Source organism: Globicephala melas, chromosome 1 (genome assembly GCF_963455315.2).
Source record: "Globicephala melas chromosome 1, mGloMel1.2, whole genome shotgun sequence".
NCBI classification, from domain to species: Eukaryota; Metazoa; Chordata; class Mammalia; order Artiodactyla; family Delphinidae; genus Globicephala; species Globicephala melas.
Genome location: NC_083314.1, coordinates 3355998 through 3380897, shown reverse-complemented (window position 1 = coordinate 3380897; position 24900 = coordinate 3355998). Strand labels below are relative to the sequence as shown.

The 24900-nt window shown below is 36.8% G+C and overlaps 1 long non-coding RNA gene and 1 other non-coding gene across 4 annotated transcripts in view; both read right to left on the bottom strand.

The window, feature by feature from the left end:
- The window catches only part of LOC132596797 (uncharacterized), a 110013-nt gene extending 85321 nt beyond the window's left edge, over positions 1-24692 (bottom strand). For all 3 annotated transcript variants that reach the window (XR_009562814.1, XR_009562807.1, XR_009562809.1), the window contains exon 1: positions 24483-24692. This is a non-coding gene — a long non-coding RNA (uncharacterized lncRNA). The remainder of the gene's footprint in view (positions 1-24482) is intronic.
- On the bottom strand, positions 10227-10353 carry LOC115846019 (small nucleolar RNA SNORD22). Its single transcript, XR_004036747.1, has one exon. It is a non-coding gene; the product is annotated as a small nucleolar RNA SNORD22 (small nucleolar RNA).
- Positions 24693-24900: the final 208 nt, after the last annotated feature.

Genomic DNA, 24900 nt, shown 5'->3' with positions numbered 1-24900 from the left:
TTGCATTAAATAGGTGGTTTGCTTTGGGCAGTAGAGTCATTTTCACAATATTGATTCTTCCATTCCAAAAACTTGGTATATCTCTCCATCTGTTGTGTCGTCTTTGATTCCTTTCATCAGTATCTTATAGTTTTCTGGGGACAGGTCTTTTGCCTCCATAGGTAGGTTTATTCCCAGGTATTTTATTCTTTTTGTTGCAATGGTAAATGGTAGTGTCTCTTTAATTTCTCTTTCTGATCTTTCATTGTTAGTGTATAGGAATGCAAGAGATTTCCGTGTATTAATTTTGTATCCTGCAATTTTACCAAATTCGTTGATTAGCTCTAGTAGTTTCCTGGTGGCATCTTTAGGATTTTCAATGTATAGTGTAAAATAGATAACTAATGAGAACCTACTACATAGCACAGGGAACTCTACTCAATGCTCTGTGGTGACCTAAATGGGAAGGAGATACAAAAAAGAGGGGATATATGTATGTGTATTGCTGATTCACTTTGCTGTACAGCAGAAACTAACACAACATTGTAAAGCAGCTATACTCCAATAAAAATTAATAAAATACAAAAAACAGGGCTTCCCTGGTGGCGCAGTGGTTGAGAGTCCGCCTGCCGATGGAGGGAACACGGGTTCGTGCCCTGGTCCGGGAGGATCCCACATGCCGCGGAGCGGCTGGGCCCGTGAGCCATGGCCGCTGAGCCTGCGCGTCCGGAGCCTGTGCTCCGCAACGGGAGAGGCCACGACAGTGAGAGGCCCGCGTACCGCAAAAAAAAAAAAAACCATAAAAAATAAAATAAAAAACATATAGGTGTTCACTAAATAAATGTTGAACAAAAGAATGAGTGGATAGCAATCAGTCTCAGAGGTATATAAGCCATAAAACGTCTTAGGATTACATCTAATTACATCTATTTCTTGCAGCCTAAGGTCTCCTCTCCTCCTGATCTTAAAATGGAACTTCTGTTTTACGTATTTCACTTATTTCTCAAGGTTTCTTTGATGAGCTCTTCATCTGTAGTTTTTAATGATTAACATATAGGGCATACTCCCATTTAAAGATTTTTATATTCAGCTTATAAAGAAAATTGAGACTGCTTGATTATTACAATTTAGAATGAGAAAATTTAGTGCTCTTAAAATTATTAGAGTTATTTCAGTCCTAGGACCAACTCATGGATTTCTGAAGGGGTTTTTCTCAGTTCTTACTCATTCATTCAATATTTCAGCAATATTCCCTTTGCACGTATTAAATGAAGAGCACGATTCTGAGTGACTGAGATCCTACCTTCAAGGACTGGTCCTCTAAGGATGAAAACAATAACACAAGAAACAATGTGCTCAGTGCCCTGAAGGGGTAGAGCTAGGTTATTAGAGTTTAAAGAAAGGATTAAGTCCAGCAGAGGTAGGGGATGTGGGTTGGAGAAGGCGGCGTTTGAGTTAGGCTACATTTGGACATTCAGAGAAGAGCAGGGGAAAGTCAATTCAATAGGAGGAAACAGCATCAACAAACCAGGGAGGTATATGGAAAACAAAACAATAGGCTCACATAATAATGGGAAACCTTGTGCCATGGATGTTTATACACTTAAATTCTCTGTATAGGAGCACACTAGCTCTAATATACAGTATGGCCTAAATTTAAATACACTTCTGGTTGCACTTGAAAATATGCATTTAAAAAAATAAAACCTTGGGCTTCCCTGGTGGCGCAGTGGTTGAGAGTCGGCCTGCCGATGCAGGGGACACGGGTTCGTGCCCCGTTCCGGGAAGATCCCACATGCCGCGGAGTGGCTGGGCTCGTGAGCCATGGCCGCTGAGCCTGCGCGTCCGGAGCCTGTGCTCCGCAATGGGGGAGGCCGCAACAGTGAGAGGCCCGCGTACCGCAAAAATAAATAAATAAATAAATAAAAATAAAACCTTTCCATTTTTCCCTGTTGTATAAAGTAAAACAAAAAGAAATCCTCAATGATCAAAGTAGATCAGAAAATTCCGTAAGTAATAATTACATACTATTCCAGGCAATGGATTCAAATCTAGCTTTGAGTCCTTGCAGGAAAAAAAAAAGAAAAAAAATACATAAATTTCTAAACCATTCCTTATCACCAGTGTCATTAGGAAATGTGCCACATACATTAGATAATGTTTTAAATGTGTTATCGTTGTCAGATCTTTGCTTGAGTGGCAAGATACCTGCCTACATGCGCACGTTGAGATGTGTTTCATGCTTTGTACCCAGTGAATATAAACATGGAGAACTCTCTAAGAAACCTTAAGGTAAAACTATTCTTCCATGTCTATATTTTTAGTGAGAATCAACATTTTATCTCCCATGTGCAATTCATGACTTGACTACAACTTTCTTGATCCATTGCATTACTGGCAAATATACGACAAAGGAAGGGAATTCTACTTTGAGTTAGAATGGCAGCTTTGTGTTTTCTCCACATCAAAAGCCTCTTTCAATTCATATAGTTTCATTTTCAGATGACGAACATCAAGATTCCTGTGCAGAGTGGATTTTGAGATGGGCAGAGCAGTGACACTGGTGCTGGGAGCCAGGCTGAGCTGTCCCTTACGTGGTTTGTGTTTGCTTTTGACATTTCCAACCTTAAAGTTCTACCTGGCCTGAAATCGCACTGACTTAAGTGTGTGCTCCTAAGGTGTCAATAAGCACTAAGACAAGGAGGAAAATAAACAGCTGCTTGTTTTTAGTATTTTGTTAGAAGAATAAACAGTTTGGGGAAAACACAAGTTCTATTTCATGCTTGGATCATTATTTAATTTTTGGCAATTACAATGTTACCTCATCTGAACTGAGGCCTCAGTTATCCTTCTAAAATGCAAATCTGATCTTATCATCTGTCCTCCCCTTTGTCATCCTCAGATGGCTGTCGATGCTCCTCAGTGTGTAAACGGACCATGTATTTAGGGACCATGTGTTTAGGAATGAACTTGATGGGATTCCCAGAATCAAGTGCTCCATGTGTACAGATTGGGTTTCACTCCAAGAATGGAATGTTGTGTATATTCCCCTGTCAACCCAGGATGTTTTGTGGGAATTCTGTAGCTGATAGCTTTGCACTCCCACTGCAACTCTGCCCTGGGTCTCCAGCCTGCTGTCCACCCTCAGGACAGGGGCTTGCAGGTTCCTTGCCTGCAGCAGTGAGACCTTGAACACACCTTTCTCTCTCTCCCCTCTCTTTCTTTTCTTTCTCTTCTCTTCCCATTCCATTCCCTTCCTTCCTTTTCTTTCTTCTTTCTTTCTTTCTTTCTTTTCTTTCTTTCCTTCTTTCTTTGTTTCCTTCCTTCCTTCCTTCTCTTTCTCTCTTTCTTCTTTCTTTCTTTCTTCTCTTTCTTCTTTCTCTCTTTCATTTCTCCCTTTCTTTCTTTTTTCTTTCTTTCTTTCTCTCTTTCTTTCTTCCTTTCTTCCTCTCTCCCTTCTCATTCTTCTTCCTCTCCCTCCACCCCCCCCCCATATATATCATCCACACCAACCCCCTATTGGTGTCTGGGGAAACCTAACTGGTCCAGGAATGGTGGGTGTCTTAAAGATGGCTACCTGAATACTGAGCAGCCTCTTCACGTGTGTTTTGCTGTGTGACTCCTTGGCAAATCCTATCTTTCTTAGAATTATGTTAGAACTAGGTCAGTAGAAATCTGTTTGCTGTGTCAGCTTCACCTGTGCACCAGAATTATCCCACAGCGTGGGAGTGGCTGTCCCAGGCATCACTACAGCATCTCTAGAACGTCTGTGCAGAAAGGCTGCAGCTTTGAAAGTTATTTCTGCTCCACATGCAGCTGCCCTGTTGGAAGCTGCCCCCAAAGGCAGAGGGTTGGTACTAGCAGAAGGGCCAAGAGCAGAAGAATATGCAGGAGAGACAGGAGGGAGTCCCAGGCCCTGTCAACATTTCCAGCAAAATTGTCTCTATGCCCTGCAGAAATTCATGAATGCTACATGGAGAAATGACTTGGCTAAAGGTGTTTTCTTCTTGTGACTATGATGAAAGACTTAAATATTTGGAGAAGACTTTGATCAACTATGACTCTCAGGCCACAAAATGTTCATATGACACATTATTGAGGGAGTTTTAGAAGAAGCCTTGGTAGTAGATATTTTGAACAGAATCCTTTATTAAAATGATGTGATACTGATGGTGGGAACATAAATTGATACAGCCACTATGGAGAACAGAATGAAGGTTCCTTAGAAAACTAAAAATAGGACTACCATATGACCCAGTAATCTCATTACTAGGCATATACCCAGAGAAAATCATAATTCAAAAAGACACATGCACCCCAATGTTCATTGCAGCACTATTTACAATAGCCAGAACATGGAAGCAACCTAAATATCATCAACAGAGGAACGGATAAAGAAGATGTGGTACAAATATACAAAGGAATATTACTCAGCCATAGAAAGGAATGAAATTGGGTCACTTGTAGAGACATGGATGGACCCAGAAACTGTCATATAGAGTGAAGTAAGTCAGAAAGAGAAAAACAAATATTGTATATTAACACATACATGTGGAACCTAGAAAAATGGTATAGTTGATCTTATTTGCAGTGCAAAAATAGAGACACAGACGCAGAGAACAAAAGTATGGATGCCAAGGGGGAAGAGGGGAGTGGGAGGAATTGGGAGGTTGGGATTGACATATATACACTATTGATACTATGTATAAAATAGATAACTAATGAGAACTTACTGTATAGCACAGGGAACTCTATTCATGCTCTGTGGTGACCTAAATGGGAAGGAAATCCAAAAAGAAGGGATATATGGGTACCTATGGCTGATTCACTTTGCTGTACACCTGAAACTAACACAGCATTGTAAAGCAACTATACTCCAATAAAAATTACTTAAAAAGATAAAGTAAAATGTGTCCCCTAAAAAAAAAAAAAAAAAGAAGACGTGATTAATGTGATGCTGAGAGCAGAGGTGAATTGTTGGCAGAGGGGCGGGAAGGGGAGGGGTGATTTTCTTGGGTCTGGCTTGGGTGGGAGATCAACCTTTTCTGCCCTCTACAGTTTGGAGCCCCATCCATAAACCCTGGATGGGACAGAGGGAATTTTTCTCTGGTGAAAACCCCCAAGGGTTCTCCATGAAGACTGGTGACAGTCACTTCAGCCTTGGTCCCTGCTTCGCTGTGGTGAAGTCTTGCCTTATGACCACGTGTGTATAGGTATTTGTCAGCTGCTTTGTAAATATCAATTTAGATAAAGACTCAAAGATGGGATGTTTTCTTTCACCTTAAATCTACCTTTTCCTATTTTATCTACTTTATATTCTACTTGTATTTCTTTCATGCATATCTTTATGAGAAAGAGTTTCTCTTCCTGACTTTCGTGTGTGGAGTGATTCTACCATCACAATACTCTTAGCTCTCTCTTTTCTTCTGTTCCAGACAGGCATCTAATTGGAAAGTTTGGAAGGAAAAACTGGGCACGTGAGCCAGCAAATTTCCATATTCCCTTCTTCTGTGTGTGTGTGTGTTTCTGTCTCTCAATCACTCTGCTCCTCCCCCTGAAGAACTGCTCTGCCTGCAGAATTCACATTCCCTTGTATGACCTCCCTGCTGTGATTTTCAGCTCACATGCTTGTAGGTATAAGGCATAGTCTTCAAAATGATCAGCAGCAGCAGTAATAGAGGTGATATTCTCTCCATCTGTTTTATTTTTTACCTTATTTCAGAACTTGAAGGGGAAAGAAGGGTGTAATGTCTTGAGAACCCCAACTATCTAATGCATCGCTTGAAACAAAGCCTTGTCTTCTGCATGAAAACCAAGCATCGCTAACGTATATTTACCCGTATTTCATGCTATTATTATGATATCCCATTTCCTTTTTTAATGGTGACTCAGGGCTGTGTGTGTAGTAGGGCCCAATCTGACACACTCTCATTTTTCCCCTTAAACAACATAAATCAAAGTATTCAATTACAAGTGCCCATACTTCATTTTCTTGGGGGTAAAAATGATAATCTGTACCTAAATTAGGTTAATAAGTCAAATGCATACAGATTAAGACTTTTGATGGCAAACACCTGTATCATGCCTTCCTTTCCTCTTTTAGGAAATATAAATTTGACCCAAAACAAAGCAAACAGTTTTACCGATTTTCTTTTTCTGTGTTTTAGCCCTGATTGTGCTATTTTGCAGAACTGACATATGTGGCCATTACAAATCTTTTAAATTCCTCATTACCTTCAGACCCACAAGGAGCTGAGGTAAAGGTTGATGATTCTGCACTGAGTTATGATTTCTTTACCCTTCCTGTAGTGTTCCCATTGATTCAGAGAAGGTATTTCCCTCCAATGAGAAAAACCATTAAAACCAAGAGCAAAATAAAAATCTCCCTTCTCATTTACTTTCTCAGCAACTGGAACCACTACGTGACTCCAGTATCCTAAATTTCAACTATATAAGAGTGATAGCAATTTAGTCAAAACTCTCAAAACTGGCTGCATTTGGGTCAAGGAGGTACAGTAAGGAACTAAAAGCCAGTATTCATACAGAGAGGCTCATGAGGGACGAGGCACAGGGTGACAGGGAGGGAGGTGATTCCTGGGGAGCATCCTGCTAGCTGTTCTCAGAGCTGCTGGGGATCCCACAAAAACTAGCGAAGAGCACAGAAGCCCAGGAGCTGCCTTTCATGACCCTTGAAATCTCTTTAGAGGTAGCAGAGCAAACCTGAGTCTCTGACCATCTAGAAATGCAGCTTCTGTTTCCGAAAGCCTCAACAGCTTCCTCCTGATTCCTGGTCAGATGGCCCCCTGGCCTCCCTCAGTCTTCACAGTGTGCCCCTTTGCCACCTCCCTGCAATTCTGTTTTCATTATAAAACAATTCTATCTATGTTATCTTGGAAACTATCTTGGCTTAACATCTTCTTAGCAGTTTTCTTTGGCACCTATCCTCCCAGGACCACACCCAAAATGAATCAAAACTCCTGACGTTGATGTGGCAATTTCTAGGAAGTATCTTCTGGCTCAAATATCCCCTAAGGTTAACAGTGGATGAATCGAAGTGAAAACAAGCCCCTTCCCATCTGCCTGGTACCTAGGAGGGAGTAGAAAAATAATGAGGGTGGTACTGATGGATGGGATGGAATTAAGATGAGGCATCAATGGTAAGATAAATGTTTTAAGAAAGTAGACCTATGTTTCAAGGAGACAAGGGGCAAGAATTCACTTGGCCATTGGACCAATGGCTTTCAAATCAATGTTTCCATGAGCTACTACTGCTACGAGCCTCCAAGTCATTCCAGAAATGACAGTTTGATGGGAGTATCCTATCTCCACTTGTCTAGCCCCACAGGCATCATGGCATCCATCAAGTCCACTGCTTGGAAATAATTCTGAGACCATTATTTTTGTGGTTCTCAGGTCTGCTGAAAAGATTGTACGGTATGATGCATTCAAGCCACAAGAAGAGCCCAGCCTGATTGTGAAAATTCTTGAGACCATCCCAGGTGGGACTGAGTTGACCCAGAGCATGTGGTCAATGCTTATGCTAGCTGTCTTCAGACCATGCTACCCACACTCTCAATAATATTGATTTGATGGAGATGCACCCTGGGACACTGAGAATGACATGAAAGAATTCCAAGACCCCAGATGTTATTTGAAATGTATCTGAGTTCTTCCAAATGCCTGCAGATTTATTGGAACAAATTTCTGCAGCAGAAGCTACTTGTTTGGTCACATAGAAAATATTCCTACTTGGTGTCTCTTTCCTTTCATGACAAGGGCTTACTCTAGGAATCGAGGAGAATATGATTGTGGTCCGCGAATAATGACTTGACAGCACTTTTTATACACTATTAAAGCAAGCAGTTAATTACCTGATTTAAAAAATTCCTTCAAATGACATGAAATGGGAAACGTTAATACAGATATATCTATTTTTTTCTGCAAATGAACTGACACATTTGATTAATCCTTGGATTATCATTTTCAAATATTTTAGGAATCAAAGAATAGACTTTATCCAAAAATTATACTGAATACAATCCAGTGTTTACTTTTATAATTCTGAGAGTTTAGAATATTTACTCCTTTGGTCTTCATGATGGAGATCAATTATCTTTGAAAAGCGCTGAATAATGACAATTTTGAAATTGTAATTTCGCCCTGTGTCTGCTTCCTAATAAAATAATAATGTGACCAAAAAAAAATGTAATTCCCTGAAATGTCTCCTCCTTTTGGATTGTGCATATTTGAAATGTTGCTCTCCTCAAATTTAAGATTTTTATGATAAAATTTCTTGCTATTAAAAAGAAAGATAGTTTTCTTTTTTAACCTCACTCTATATTTTAAATAAAATAAATGTTAATTACTTTGAGTATTTTTATTTGATTTTGAATCAAATTATGAACCCCTTGGATTATGAACCCCTTGAGGGTGGAGAATATTTTTCTTGTGTTTTTGATATACTCCTTTCTGTGTAGCCCTGTATTTAGAGTAAGTAAGAGCTCAATAAATAGGACCTGAATTAAAGTAACACAGTGATCCAGTTTCTGTCTTTTCACCTTGACCATAATCTATAAAATTCAGTCAGCATCTCTTTTGCATTCTACTCCTCAGGGACACAGTGTTAGTTTAAATTTACTCTTTCTCTATGTGGTAACGTTGAATGATTGATTCAGAAATCACTTATGAATATGAAGGTCAAAGAGAAAAATGGATGCAAATTATGGACAAGCATTCAAATATAAAACTTTTTGACAAGAGTTTAATGACTCTTGCAATAACTAATCAACAACATTTGAAAGACTGATTGGAGCACTTATTTTTCAGGGATAAATAATGGAACTTCTTCAGGAGAACCCACATAACTTTAGAAAACAATTTCAAATTATTGCAGTATTTCTCAGAATTGAGAACAATGCTGCAGATAGGAAATTACCACAGTAACCTCCAGCCCCTCGCTATTATGTTACCCTTGACCTTCAATAAAGTTTTACTATAGTAGGCTCCAGTTTCACACAGACACACTAGATTAGTGTTTTAAAGTGAATACCTTATGAGGTATTTTCAAGTGAATGAAAAATATTTGGTAGGAATCCCTTCAGATGTAGCATATAATAAAAAATACTCTACTGCTGTTTGTGGAATGAATGCATTTCTGTAGTGAGTTTCACTACCTGACATGAAATCAAGAACTTTTTTTTTTTTTAGAAAGCTGAGAACTAAAAACAAAATTTTCTGGCAATGACTTACATTTCTTCTCCAAGAGAGAAGTTGATTTGAGTCAGAGTTTCACATCTAGAAATACCCAGTTGATTAATGCTTAAAGAATCACGAGAGAGAGTCTTATGAGTCCAACCAAGTCTCCCCATGAAACCAAATTTTAGTTGTTCACACAAATTTTAAAAAATGCCAGACAAAATTTGAGAGATGCGAGATTTTAGGATTTCTAAGTACACATTTTTAATCCTTGACAGATCCCATTAACTTTGATCCAAAATTGAGATTGTCTACATTTTTTTCTTTTTTTAACCATGAAATCATGAACTGTGTTGATGGCCAATGTCTTCCCCAGAGCTAACATTCAATAAACTTTTCAGATTGATTATGAAATGGCTACATTGTAGCAATTTGACAAGCACTGTCTTTGAATAGAATTTTGCCCTTTTGTAAGGATTATCTGTGGCTACGTTCATTTGGATGGAGACCACGATAAGCTGCACTCCTGTGCTACTATAAATTGTCTTATTGCCAAGTTCAGTGCATTCGTTAAAATGCTATGAGGTTAATTTATAAATTTGCAACTATTACTAATATACTTTAAAAAAAACAAAACTTTTATTTAGAAAGGCTGAAATGATTGTATGCTAATTTGAACAGGTAGGTTGTATAAGAAAATTCCATTTTTGATATCCTTCAAGAGTGGATTCCATTATGTGTGCTTTGTTCTTTCTTCAGACCTCTTAACTTCAGACTGGAGTTGAACAGAAATATGGCTTACTCCTCTCCCTTCAAATCATTCTCAGGCTCCAGACAAGGAGCTGGACCTTTGAGCAAACAAGCAGGTAACTGGCAATGGTACCTTTTAAGTCTGGAGGCTTTCTAAGAGTATACAGGAACAAGGAACAAGCTGCTCCTGAATGAGAACATCATGTAATTAGCAAAGTATCTAAAATAGCCAGAATTATTCCAGCTAGGGTTAATGGATAAGCCAAGAAAAGCTAAGCAAATGATATCTTCAGGCATTTGCTGTACCTCAGACAGCTCCTTATAGAACAAGCTTTCATTCTCTCTCCCAGTTAGCCCCAGTGGATTCACCATTACTGGCTCTGGGGCTAGAACAGAGGTAAGACAGGATGCTTGCTTTCCTCGTTGGCTAATATACTTTTTTTGAGGCATTACTCCTATTAAGATGTAATAGAAGAATACAATATGTTGATTATCTAACAGAGATAAAAGCAGGAAACTGATGAACCACAGGGAAATATGACTGAGAGCAAACTGATTTCATAAAACAAATATAATTGGTGTGGACATGAAGTTTGTCTTATCCACACAAGTCAAATTCTAATACAGTGAAGTTCAAGAGAGCTCAGTGCAGGAATTTTAGATAAATAAGTAGAATAAATGGGCTTTTCCATGGTGCTATGTATGTTCTATCTCAATCTTTCTTGTAATAGAGCTCATTAGAGAGATCAGACCTGCACATTTATGGATTGATTACCCAAGATGATGTGAGATAGACCCAGCATCCTTTCTAGTATTAATACCATCTTGCATTTGTAAAATGTTTTAATACATTGATGTTCCCACACACACATCTATTACTTCATATTTTAGGACAATAAGGGAAGAAGAGCCAGGAAAAAAGCAGTTAGATGCACAAGTTAACAGTCTGGCCTTTGGGTTCAAATGTAGCCCTACCCCATAGGCTTCACGGCATCTTAGACTTATTACTTAGTCAACCTGTTTCTAAGTGTTTTCATTTCCAAAATAGGGATAATAATGGGGCTGGCATCATATAAATGTTGATGAGAATTAGGTGCAGAGTACATGGGCTGATGACTTACTGGGTGTAAGCATGTAATAAACATTCCTAGTATTGTCAGATGTATAGGGTATGTGTTGGACTGTTTACAAATGAGGAAATTGACTAAGAAAGAGGTTAAGTGCTTCTGTAGGAACTTTGACGTTCCTTATTGTAACAAATTGACTCAGCTTTATCTTTAGTAAGACTTTTATCAAAACAAATGTTATGAACCAAATGGAATTGTGGTGCTTTCCTCTCTATGCATTTTCCTTTTTCCAGTCCTTTTTGAAGAGACACACGAGAAATGGAAAGAAGTCTATACTATCACTCTAGATAATTTATTCCATGAATTTGGATTCCTTTCTTCTCTTTTCAGGCCTCAGTTTCTTTGTCTCCTGGTAATCTCTGAGGCCCTTTTCTGAGTGGAAACAACATTATTTCACAAACTAGAAAATCAAACTCTTGACCTCTGATGTTTGACTCTAATAAATAAATATCTTAAATGAAAAGTAAAAAGGATCCACATTTTGATCATAAAAAGATGTTGTTATATTTTATTCTATGCATATTATTTAGGCACTGACATTTCCTAGGTCAGTTCTTCCTTTGGTTTAACATCCCATTTCAAAAAATGTTATAATGGAAATTCAGATGCATAAATTCAAGTTAGTATTGACAGCAGTCATGGAATTAAAGTTTTCCCTACCAAGTCCAAATAAGACTATTAATAATGTATTGTGTATTAATGTGTGCATATGGTATAATGTATCACAGCTTCACATAATGACAGACAGTATCCAAATCTAAGTAAATATTTCTGAAATTCTACATGATTTTCATTAAATACCTAATCTCACATTTTCAGCTAAAGAACTACTTTCTAGATTTAATATGATCTGCTGTTGTATCTTTTATTTTTCTCCTTTATTTCTTCCTTTCTAAAGCTTAGGCTTATATGGGTATTTGAATACAGTGATCTTTTTTATTAAAGAAGGATTAAGAAAATCACAGACATTTCTTCAATTTCATACTATGGCTAGTTTGATGACTGTTGATACCTGATTTTTGTATACTATGAATAGCTACAAAAGTGATTTAATTTGGATCTATTCTGTGTTTATACACTATTCTAGAGGCAGACATAATTTTGGTGGACAAATAGGTTAAGGAAATTTGTTTCTAATTGCTTTATGAGATGATCTGAGTAGTTGTTGATTACATTGGTATTTGCAATTTCCTAAAAGAATAAATTAAATCTTTTGTATAGGCTTTAGTAGAAAAGAACCCTCAATATTTTTACAACTCTGTATATTTCAAGTGGTTTTTTTTTTTGTGATTCATTTTATATTTATTATTTAACTCACTTGATGTGGTAGTTTCCTCCACAGTCTCTCAAAACTCATGCTGCACTCTTGATTTTTGGATTGTTATTAATATCCCTGCTTCTGATATTTGAAACTATAAGTTCAATTCCTTTATTTTCATTCCCCATGGAAGTTCAGTGTATGTACACTACAGTTAAAAACTCATGTAAACATAAAGCATAGCGTGAATTAGCGAGAGATTTTATAACTTACCTAAGTTGTTCATAAACAGAAACCTGAGTTAATTTGCTAAAATTCAGGGTAAAAATGTTGGCAAAGTTCAACAGTCTCTCAATGATCAACTTCCCTATCATAAAAATAGTGGTAGTGCTAACTCGAAATATAATAACTTTTGGTAATACCTTGAGGGTGTCTATTATGTAACTCTTAGTGTTAATGACTAAATCAGCATTTGGAAAATCCCCACAGTCATATCAGATGATTGCAATAATAGCAGTTAAGATCCATCCCGCAGCAAATCCCTTTTTTTGTTGTGCAACTCAATGGTTCAAGATTTTTGTGGAGTTTGCAAAAAAGTCCCACTCAGAAAGGATCTGTACAAAGAAGTGACCATGTTGTTCCCTGACCTTACTGGACTCATCAGTAAAATGTATTGCCAGAATTGTCCAAGATTTCTTTAAACTATACAATTTTATATATGATAGCTTCACACCAAAAATCAGCTGTTTTCGTTGAAGAATACCCTTCAGATGGCACATTTAGGAATCAGAGTTTATACACAGAGGAATTTAAAAAGTGAAAATTAAATACTTAAAAGGAATAGGTATAAGTGTGACTACATTTTTAAAAGGATGGACCACTTGACCCATGTGTAACATATTGAGATAATTTTGAGAGCTCAGAATTCATCAGAGTCTCAATTTCAGTTAATCATGCAGACATATGTCCCAGGACCCTGGAGATCTACTAGCTCTAATTCTCCAAACTACTGAAAGGGAAATTGAGGACCAAAAAGAGTCAATAAGATATTTAGTAAAATGTCTTCTTACTTCTTACCCAGTGCCCTTATTTGCTGTATGACTATGATGAGAAACAGACATAAGAATACTAAAAGGTAGTTAATGAATTGACCAGAATTTTGGAGAAATGTGAATTAAAAAAACCCCAATGAGTGGCACCGACTGTCAAGTTATCTGGGGAGAAAGAATATTGGTAACTTAAAGGCTAAAGAACATGATAGGTGGCTGAGAAGAAGAAAGAAAAAGTTGAAAAAATACTAAGTCAGTATATTTGAAGCTCTTTCTGACTTATAATAAGAGAAGACTCTTTAAAGATAGATTTCCATACTCCTGAATTCGTTTTATACTAAAAATGTGATGTCTTTGAAAAAAGACTTTGTACACAAAACTTATAAAGAAATGCATTTTAAATATGTTATGTAGCAATATCTTCTTTTAAGAAATGATGCCAAAAAAATCACTGTGCCATCTTTTTAAACACCTAGCATAAAAGAGATCTGGAGTGATATTTATTGAGGGCTACGATATACTCTGATTTGAACCTGAAAAAAAGGTGTAGTCTTGCATACTTTCCTGTCTTTATCTTTAGACTGTGTTAGCCTAAATATTGCCTGAGGTAAATATTACTAGTGGCAATTGTCCAATCTTGAAATAGCATATAGTCCATAAATGCAAGTTGAAAATAGTTTAGCAATCTCAAGTATCAAACCCAGGTATGTTAATTGCATCTTTTCCATTTGGGCATTAAGATTGTGACTTAAGTTTTAAATTGACTGTACGTATCTCTTGATATATTGCTGCCTAAATAATTAGTAGGGAAATGATAGGGAAAAATACATTTAAACTCACCTTTGTGTTACTCTGAACCTTTCTCTCTGAAGATTATGCTTAAGATAACACAGGACCTTAAAGGTGCTGATGTAGAGTTCTACTCTGATGCCCTCAGAGAGATGTGTGAGGGTTAAGAGGTCTCTGGCGATGCATTGCCGCATAGTTCATGCAAATCCACAGTAATTCTGTGTTCAGATAAGGATCTCGGTTTCAATATACTTTTTCAGAAACGCATTTGCTTCTTTTTTAAGGGAAATCTGGCTCCAGAAGAAGAGGCCAAAAAAAAAAAAGAAAAACACCCTAATGTCAATGCTCACTTATCTAACTCTGACATTGCTGATATTCTCTTGGCAAATCAAAAGAGGTAACTTTGTTGACTCCTTAGCATAATTTAAAATAAGCATCCTAACAAGATGCTATGAGTGTATTTTATGAAAATTAATATCCATGCATGAAGCTGCCTACAGCACATGCTTTTTTATGAAAACAAAAAAATGAGAGCAATGGAGGTAATAAAGTATAAAGCTTTAACCATATCACCAATCCCTTATGCAGCATGAAAATGGTTAGAATTTAAATGACCCAGTTCTAAAGAATTTGAATAAAAAGGAGGTAGGAGGCATATTTGTCAATTTCTGCAACCAAGGAAATTTGTTGAGGCAGGAGAATGAAATTTTTTCATTTAAATTTTTATATTTAATCAGCATTATGGTTTTTTAACCAAAAATAAATAAGTAAATCTGTTTCCAACGAACATGTTTGTTTGAAAATTTTCCAATAATTTTAAGGTAAATTTAGAAACAGCAAATTTAGGAACTTCATAATTGATACCTTGTTCACTTTTTGTTTCTGTTTTTTGATACATAATTAGGTGATTACAGTGTAAAAATGGAGATATGAAAAATGACCTATCAAATGAAATATAGTGATTATTTCTATAGCCAGAGGGACATCAGGAAATGGAAAGGGGATTGGAATCCTCAACTGTATATTTATTTTTTAATGGCTTGGAATAGAGAAAAATGTTAAAAATTATAAATCTTTGTGGTAAAAAGATGAGGATGTTTATTACATTGCTTTTACTTTTCTGTGTAGTCTGAAACACTTCTAAATTGAAAATTAAGTTCTTTTCTACTTTTTAAATTCTAGCTAAAAAAACCATGTTCATATATGACTTCTTTAGTGAAACTTAAAAACTTTCGTTTTCCTCATTAGTTAGAGATTTCATTTTCTTCAGAGTTCAAATTTTATAATTAAAATGAGTAGATTTATGTAATTTAGAGAGTTGTTTGCTAAACAAAACACTCAGCAGTAAGAAAAAATAAAATCCTAAATCTTTTTAATATATTCTGATACCAGAAGACCTTTATTTCCCCCTTTTATATTTGTATAGTTAATTTGGGGTCATTTTATGTGCTTTAATGCAAGTTAACTAACATTTCAGAGGCATAAATATGACAATTTTATCCAAAATAGCAATTAATAAGTATGTATAAATTGGTTTTCTCTTATATTTATCAAACACTATGTAAATGCAGAAATATGCTTTATGGAATTGTTAGAGCAGGAAAAGTTTTACTATACTTCAGGATAAAATTCTAGGGAATTTTATGTGTTTCTTATGTGTTTCTTTCTCTTAGTTAATGCAATTTTAAAAGTCAAGTCAAATCGTTTTAAAAAAGACAAAAACAAAACCTGGAATATAACAGCCTCTTGTATTACTAAGAGTGGACATGTGAAAATTTTAAAGAAATCACTATATATGTTTTTCTGTGTTTACGTCAAAGAGAATTTTTTTAGACAGGAATCATTATTTTAAATATTCTTGCAAAACTTCCTTATAACAGCAAAGGGACCATGCTGGTTTAAATGTAAGTTGCACCTGAATAGCCTTAGTTATATCTTGAAGAAGAGCTATAGTCACTGTTTATTAATTATAAAAGGAAGTGGATTTAAGTTTACAGGTCTTCACTTTTTTTTTTTAATGTGGGCATCTTAACTCCTGGATTGTCTACACGCTCAGCATATATGTTTATTCACAATTTGAAGTTTGCACATAGTTTCCAGTAACGGTAAAGCCCTTGCAATAATGTTGCACCTGGACCAGGCAAGCGGAAGGGGAGCAGAGGTCAAGACCAGCCCTTAATGAGCATTGACTCCACAGACTTAAGACTCCGTGAAAGGTCCAGACGACCCCTGCAGCGTCATCTTACAGCTCTGATTTTCTTCTTTTCAAGATGTAGTATAATCCATAAATACAAGCAAATCACGAGCAGCTTAGTCTTTGGTTTTTATCTTCCAGGTTTGGTCTTTTTTTTTTTCCCTCTTCACAGAGGTTTGAAAAATTAACCCTCTTCTGTCCTCAGACTAAGCAGAGAATGCATTTCTTCACCCTCACTGTTGTCAGCTTAAATCTTTAAGTCCTTTCAAGGTAAGAGGCACTTTGTAAAGTGACTTATAACAACCAGAGAAGCGGCCAGTGGTTCATTTTCTCCCAATATAGGTGAATAATGTCTTGATAGGTGACTAAGAGTCACAAGGCAAATCAGTGAAATATGTCTCTTTTATGAAAGTTTCTAAAGCAATAAGCTTAGATACTTAAAACCTTAAATGGAATTTTTGTTTAGCTCTGATTTCCCATCACACAGAGGCTATATTTACGCACAGACTTCTAGATAATCCACATGTATGATAAAAATGTCTCTAATCACCTTTTCTGACATATTCTCTTCATATTGGATTATCTGGTGCAGCTCACACTCTCCTATTCTGATGGACATAATCTCTTTTCACAGTTACGTTTTGTTTCTCTAGCCCAAACTTTCCTGAAAAAGAAGTTAGGCCCTTATGATTAAAACAGTCATTTCCCTGCAGGAAATACACCCAATCACATGTGCACTGCAAGGATGAACAGAATCCAGCTCAGGTGCATCCGTGGAGAGGAGCCTTCCACCCTGAAATGGGCATGGTCTACGTGTTGGAAGCAAGGGCTAGCCAATCAAATTCAGTTTTATTCCGTCCACAGCCTTGCAGAATTTCAGGATGCCAGAGACATCTGCCTCTGCCTTGACATATAGTCTTTTGATGCCCTGTACACACTGAAGGCCCCACTCTCTCCACAGTTTAAAAATATAAAGTTTAAGGTCCTACTGTATAGCACAGGGAACTATACTCAATATTTTATAATAACCTATCAAGGAAAATAATCTGAAAGATTATATATATATATATATATGTACATATATAACTGAATCACTGTGCTGTACACCTGAAACTAACACAACATTGTAAATCAACTATACTTCAATTTAAAAAAATTATGTATATATATATATATATAACTTTAAAAACTATAGCTCTGAGTGTGAACCTTAGCTGTATAATTCATGGTGAGGCCAAGTGTTACCCAAGCAGAAATGGCTGAGAATCTAGCACAGTGGGTGGGAAGTCTGGAGGGTTCAGACGTTTGCTAAGGGCTGGGGAAAGAGCCTTTAGAAGGAGCATAAAAATGGATCCAAAGGGGGTCCTGGGAGAGCCAAAGGAGGTCTGGTTCCTCAAGGATCTCTATCTCCGACAGACACAGTATCACAGAACAGAAAGGGGACAGAGTGAGGGGCAGACATTTTACACAGCTCACAGCTTCAGCTCTGATCATACTTTCTCCCAGCCTGTTCCCCTAAAGCATCAGGACACACAGGAAGACCTCCACCATGACCTCATGGAAATAAAAATGCCAACATTCACTTAGTATTTGTGACTCTCTATGATCCTGCAGAACCAGACCTGTCTCTTCTTCAGAATAACATGGAAGAGAGAGAATGGGAGGAGTTCAGAGTACTATTTCTTATTCACACCTGTCTGTTTTGAACATCTTAGCTTCAACCATCCGAAATTACAACACCAATATAATTTTAATAATTTTTTCCCAAGATTCCGTTATCCATCACCTCCTCTCACATACAGGGCTAAATTCATTGCTCATTCAAATCCGTTATTTTAAAAGTAAACCTAAGCTAAACAAGTGTCTCATTTAATACCTTAGACTCTGTATTATACTGTTTATATTTTGACTTCCGTTTCTGACTATATTTTATTCATTTAGGGTAGTGGAACTAAATCACTAACATATATATATTTTTCTAATGGATTTTTATAATTCATAGCTCAGTGGGAAGTATCACCAAATATGAATGGTACATAGAAATCAACATATACTTAATGACATAGTGAGAGTTCTAATATTTCGGTAACACAAATTGACTCACAGTTGTATACATATATGTATATATGACAATCATCTCAGAAATTTAAATTACAAGGTTCAAAGCAAACTGACTTCGCATGTTGGTGGCTTAGAACACACCTTCATAGCTGTGAATTCCATAGCCAGTTCCACTTTAGTTTTTGTGTAATTTGGAGGCAAAGAAATTCTAATTGATCTTATCAGTCACAAGACACATTTTGCAAACAATTCCACTAGTGTGGCTTCTGATGAGGTATCCCATTTTTGACAACTAGTAGACTGGCTTGAGATAAAAGGTTACCTGAAGAAGAATGAGCAAAGAATTCCAGAGACAGTGCTGCTGTGTGGCCAATACATTTTCAATACCACTGGTAGTTAATTTGGGGTTTTTCTTATCTCTATCATACAGTTTTTAAAATATGCCCCTTTGGTATGTGTTTCTTTCTATCGTTATTAGTCAAATTAATTAGTTTCAGAAAGAAAACTTGTTTTCATCTAACACTGTTAAAATTTAATGTAACACATTCTAAAATTAAATTTTTCAAAAGAGAACATCTTTGACTCTTTGCAGTAATAAATAAACTCTGAAGAAAATTGATTCAAGAACTTATCAAATAGAAAAAAAACCCCTGAGAACTTACATGCCTACTTTTACAGCAAATGTGATTTGCTAAGCTACAATGACTCTGCAGATTATCTTCATTTCTTGATATATCTTTTACTAATCCAAGTCCAAATGAAATGTCCAGAAAAATATAGTTTTCTTTATATAATAACTATACATATAATGAACAAAGAGTTTTAGATAATGGATACTTTCATGGTAAATTAAAAAATATATATATATACATATTCCAATAATGATGATTTATTCAAGTGACAAGAAAAATAAATTTAGCATCATCACTTTTTCATCTTAATTCAACCATTATGCCAAATCTCAGTGCATTTTTTAACCAATACATGGCTTTTCAGCTAGTTGAGAGACTGTGGAAGTGCATGATAACTTTAAAAAAAAATGACTTGTGATGAAATGGCAGAAACAGCCAACTCAAATAATTTATATTGAGGATTAACCTTGCAGCTATATTAATATGAGTAAAAATTAAATATTTTAAATTTGTTTAGATGCGCTAGCAAGGGGAAAACACAAAGACAAAACTGAGGCAAGGAGGCTCACAATGACTCCACTGATTTCTCCATTGGTCCTTCCTCTGCACATGGTCAATTAGAATTGAAAATCCTGTGCTGATTTCATTCGCTGGAATTTTTAAGCAGGTCAGGAAGAAAGATGTTATTGAAAGGAAAAATCTCATCTAAATAAGAAAGGAGCACAGGGCCATCTGGTCTGAGCTATACATATAAAAAGTTATTTCAGCTGAACTGCAGGCTTGATGTTTCAAAAGAAGTGCCAAAAATGAACCCCAAACCTGTTTACGGTAAAATATCCCCAACGTTCCTCTTTAAGCCTCAAATATGCGATACACAGTTCATTTCCTATCTGTGATTCATGAGCCCATCTGACCCCAGCACCTCCCTGGGCTTCACTGAGTCTCAGGCAGCAATAGGGGTGTTCAATCACTCTTCAGATACATCTCCCTCGTGGGGCATCAACGGGACCATGGACCTTTTGAAAATTGTGAAAATGACTTTGATAGTTTTCCCTCAAATGGATTTTGAGTGCAGCCTGCATGTGGGCTTGGAAGGATAAAATCTGAGGCATGAAGCAACCAAACCAGTTTCCCTTCTTTCCTCCTTGAGACTGGCGGTAGGTTCCAGTGCATTCTCTGTGCAGTGCCCAGGCATCTACTCAGAATAATTCCAATCCCAATGCCTAAAGGCTAAGTTAAAAAAAAAAATCCCAAATCTCTCTTTTCATTAAAGAGAAATTATGAGTGTGAGTCTACGCTCAGAAATCATCTTCCTAATGGTAACAGAGATTTAAATATATATATATATATATAGTGTGCTGTTTGTCAAATAAGAGTCCTATGTTTTGATAGAATTAAAATATTTTTGACATGAGGCATTTGCAATAATTATATCATCAATACCTTAATTTAGCCAATATCTGACCACAGACATAAGTGGCTGACATTGCCATCAAAATTTCATTGTATTAAAGTGTTAATATTCTAACTCAAGAGCATTTTAAAAACTCTGGTTATAATACAATACTAACAATTATTTTTGGCCATAAGACTATGTTCAAATGTATCATTTACATGTACTGTATGTACTACATACATGTCCAAAAATACAGCATTATAATATCAGCCCATGTTAAGCAAGAGTACAGGTTTTAACTAAAGTCTTCCAATAAATAATTGAATTAAGTATATTCTAATATATGAAACACCAGAATCTTGATATATCCCTGACATCAGATGTCATTGGTTGTTTTTGTATATTTACTATGTTTGTTCTGCCATTTCAAATAAATCATTACTATTGTGTGAGAAGAATAAACTGTCCTATAGTAAATTGTTCTTTCTCCGTTATGCTCTGAAAAACCATTTGTTCTTGGCGTTACGTAGTTCAACTATTTCAATCAAGTCCATTATCTTCTTTTCTTTGAAAGATGCCTTTTTAGTAACCTGTATCCCCAGTGGGCCATGTTATGTTTTGTTTTTAGAAAGTAGGTGAAATTTAAATCTAACTATTTGCTCACTTTTTAATCTTTGATAAAACAATTTTATAATTCATCCTCAGGCAAGAACTCCACTATATTTTGGAAGAACTGTTTATGTAAAAATTATGGAGTCAGGTCCAAGGATTTCTCAGAAAAGTTATTTATTAGTTCACACTGCAGTCTTACCCCAGAGAATGTCACCTAACTTGTGTAGCTTGCTTTTTCTAACTACAAAATGTGTTTGTTCTTTAGGCTATATACTTTTGTCAATAATAGTAACACGAAAGCAAAACAGAACAAAACGCTTTTTCACTTGTTTTAAAAGAATCACACACTACATCAGCAAATTAATCTCATTAATTTGTGTGTTGACAAATAAATACTGCTGCTCATGTACATATGACTTGCAAATCCTTTCAAAATTAATCCTTTAAGTATGCAAGAAAGAAATATTAAGAGCAAACTCCAAAATTAAGAAAATAATGTGTCAAATACTTAGTATGTAAGAACTGGTAAGTATACCCAGTCATTCTATATTAATGAAGTTTAATTTAAACTACAGACCAAAACTTGGTAATTGAGACGTTACACATATACAGTTGTTCTATGTTTATATCTCAGATATGGCAATGTATTTTGTTAAGATTATTAAACTTTGTTCTATTTGAGTTAAGTAAAATAAAATCATGTACTTAAACATACACGTCATTAAAACTCTGAACACTTGCTTGGTGAATAACTGTTTAGCCTAAGACCCATAAAATAGACTTGAAAATAAATACAAACGCTGTACCAGCCCACAAAATTTTAATCCAACTATCATCTAACCCAAAGCACATGAAAAGAGCATTACTTCTAAAGAATCATTTATATAGGAATTCTCTATGCAATAAGTAAATAGTAAAAATGATTTAATAGGTTACAAAAATTTGAGTGTCAAATAAAAATCACCAAGTCATAAGAGATATCAGTGTCATAGCGTTTTCTATCCAAATGATTTCAAAATGCTCCCCATTTCCACATCCTATTCGCATCATTGAAATTCAGCCACCTCTGAAATGTTCACCCAGCATGTTAATAAGGCTTCCCAGAACCAGGAAACTCCGCCTGACTACATATGTCTTGATAAATATGGCCATACCGCCCCATAACACATCTTCAAAAGAAAGATAGCTGCAAATAAAATAGTCCTTTCCTGTGGGTGTCGGTTAACCCCACAGACATGAGAACTTCCTACGGGCACACACCCAGCATATACATTGGCAATTGATTAGGTGATTGAAAATGTTGCCCACAAAGGCGAAATTTTATATGTGATGACATCATCAGCAAACCTGGGTTTCTCTGCGATAGAATGATATACGTGCCTGGCTGAGTGTGTCTCTGGAGTGTGTGTGTGTGTGTGTGTGTGTGTGTGGAGAGAGTGAGAGACAGAGAGAGAGAGAGATGCTTAAAGAAGAGCATCATCAGAAATGCTATAACCTTCCGCAAGGTTTGCAAGAATCTTTCCACAGACCTTTGACTTTCTTCAGATTTCACACAGCTCAAGTTCATTCAAAACTGCATTTCCCACACCAGCAAATCGTGTTTTGTTTAGTGAGCACTGCTGTTAATCCTAAAATACCCCGGTGGGTCTGTGGAGATGCGATTTCTATAACCAAATGAGGCGTGGGCATCTGTGTAATAGTGTGCGTGTGTTACAGAGTCCCTGGGGACTTGCATTGGAACGGAGAAGACGTCTTGGTTTTCCAGGCAAGGAAAGGGTTAAAAATTGAGGCTGTCTGGGGTAGGAGAAAGGGGATATTGTTGTCTTTAATCTTTCCGCAGTCTGTGTAAGACTTCCATCCCGGATCTGCACAGAGCAGTGGGACAGGCCGGGCATGCATTGCGTGCAGGCTCCTTGATTGTAGAGGGGGGACCTGGCTGGGGTCCAGACAGGCTGGGGCTCTGTTGATCATTATGTCTGGCCTTCAGGTGTCTCGGCGCACAGTGGGCGGCGATGGGGGAGGTGTGGATAACAGGAGAGCAGACAAAGAAAAAAAATGGTGTATTTAAAAAAGATGATGCGAAAACGTGTGTCCAAGTCCTCTTTAAAAAATGACTTCTAACGTCTTAGACTTTTATAATGAGAACACGAGCTCTGCTCTGGCAGATCTCTTTAAGCCATAATTAGTTATGTCTGGAGCCTTTGAATAATTCCTTTCCATAATTGATGGAGTTAATATTCTCTTTCAAAAATGAGGAGGACAGGGTATTCTCCCAAACTCCCTTTGGGTCGAAGGTTTTGCCGGTCCAGATCTTCATCAGTGAAAAATCGCATCGGTTTGATTTACCTTTTAATTTCTTAGGAGACTTAGCTTATAACTTTTTAAGGATTTGGATGATTCTAGAAGTGAAGGCATAATGCATTGCTGGATTCCCCTCGCTGAATGTAAAAAGAAAGCAATAGTACAGGATCATTCTCCCCCATTTGTTTCCAATTATTTTATAAATAATAATTTAAGAAAACTGCTTTGTATGTTGCTTCTGTTTGAAACTCCATCAAAAAAACAAAAATCTTACCATGAAAGTGACTTCGATGCTAACCCTACCCTTGCGTGCCAGTAGAAAGAAATCCCAAATTCCTTTATTCTTTAAGCATTTCTTCTATAAAAGCAGCTTCCGCATGCTTCCTCCCCACCCCCACGTCCTCACTCCACCCTATTAGGAATTTCAAAAAAAAAAAAATCTTTATACATGGAAGGCTGAATCCCGAGACAGAAAGCTGTCTTTTTCTTCTGTCTTTGCACTGGCCGCTTTCAGTAGTCTTTCCCTTCTGCCGGAACTTGATTTCACATTTTGTGGATGAAAACCCTAAAACCAGTTCAGCCTCTTATCATGATGAGAACATGACAAGTGGTGGTTAAAAAATAAATAAAAAGAAAGCCTTGGCTTGAAGCCATTGTTCAGAATTTAAGAGCTATTTGCCCCCAAGTGTCTTAGCCGTCTTTCATAGCTAATTATAATAACTGTCAGATGTCTGGAGAGTGGATGGTGCCCTCATCAATAAAGTCAGCAAAGTTTGTCTTTTATTTTTCTTGGGGACAGATCAAATCTGATTAGGCATTAAGAGCGAAAAGAAGTGAAGTAAGTACATATGTGTGTGCCTTCATTTTTTCTTATGAACAAAGCAGCGCGCTGGAGCGATGTTTGAGGTGCAGCCTCCTGCAGCTACTCTTGGAATGCCTGACTTTTATTTTTCATTCTTTCTCTTTCACCGAATCAAGCATGCAACAATTGTTTCTGAAACCTTCTCCTGCCAGCTGAACACCCTTCAAGACACACATATAACAGTAGCTCAGAAAAAAAAAAAATCTTCACATATCGGAAGCTTATGACAGAAAACTATTCTCATCAACACACTGGACGGAAAGCAATGGATACTTACAATTTCCAAACGGTTATTTGTGCTAGTTCCTTGTCCCCGGGGGCACGGCTGAGGCTCTGGCCAGACTGTCCATCAGGCAGGTGCAGAATCCTGGTTTCCAGGCAGGAGAGAGTTAGCAAAGTGTTTCCCAAAGTCCCTCGGAACTCAGGCACTTGTGCCCAGGCATCCCTGGCTGCTGTGAAGGCTGTACTATCTGCAGTTCTGAATTGAACTAAATTACAGCCCATGTGAAAGACAGGGGCAGTGAGTCATGTGGGAGATACACAGCTATCCTATTGGCCACTGAAACATAGCTTAGGCATTCTGCCTTCTCCTCCATTGGTGAATAGTTAAAAATGAAAGCATCTGGGTCCTCCTCTCCAGCTTATTTGTCCTTTATGTGTGGAAGAATGACTGTAGGATTTTACAGTGACAGAAT